Here is a 720-nt window from a genome sequence, read left to right on the forward strand (position 1 = left end):
TTCCCTGAACTCTCCTTGGCTCTCATCCCCTCCCTCTGCCCTGCTTGGTTGGGAGACAAGTCATAAATGCATTCCCTGTACTGTGATTGGCCGAGGGGGCATGGCACAGCCTGTCTGTCTCCATCCCCCAACCTCATGGGCTGCAAGGTGATGGGTGAGCCCCTCCCCTGGCTGGGATTGGCCAAGCCGGGCTCATGGGGGGTGGAGCAAAGGCCCTTGTGTGGGGGGATTTTGCTTTCAGTTGTTTCCCCCTTGGCTGCCCTGAAGGCTTCTGGGAAACCCCCTCCCCTGGGGCAGCAGCAGTTCCCGGAGGCGGGGGGGGGGCGGGGGGGCCCGGAGGCGGGGGTGGGGCGGGGGGCTTTCCCCTGGCTGGGGACAGGGAGGGCAACACTAGTGGGGACCCCACTGTGCTGAGGAGAACCCGGGACGGCCCTTCCCCTCCCTCTCATCCCGTCCATCCAGCCCGTGGCCCTATCGTGAGACAGTCCATCTGCGCCAGCGCTGCCACCCGTAGCCACCCAGCCCCCGTCCAGCACCCATCCATACGCCTGTCCACTCCTCCATCTGTCCTCCACACCCCGCTCCATCCTTCTCCATCCAGCTAGCCCTCTGTCCGTCCCTTCGTCCAGCCATCCATCCAGCCATGCAACTCCTGCGCCCACCCCTTCCTGTCCATCCATCCATCCATTCTGCAGCTCCTCCCCCCCCCCCCCCCCCCCC

The 720-nt window shown here is 65.8% G+C and overlaps 1 protein-coding gene across 1 annotated transcript in view; it reads right to left on the minus strand.

Moving 5' to 3' along the window:
• Positions 1–720, minus strand: part of LOC102376917 (TNF receptor-associated factor 1-like) — a 7472-nt gene that overhangs the window by 6048 nt on the left and 704 nt on the right. The window lies entirely within an intron of this gene.

The sequence above is a fragment of the Alligator sinensis genome, unplaced genomic scaffold, assembly GCF_000455745.1.
Source record: "Alligator sinensis unplaced genomic scaffold, ASM45574v1 scaffold1740_1, whole genome shotgun sequence".
NCBI classification, from domain to species: domain Eukaryota; kingdom Metazoa; phylum Chordata; order Crocodylia; family Alligatoridae; genus Alligator; species Alligator sinensis.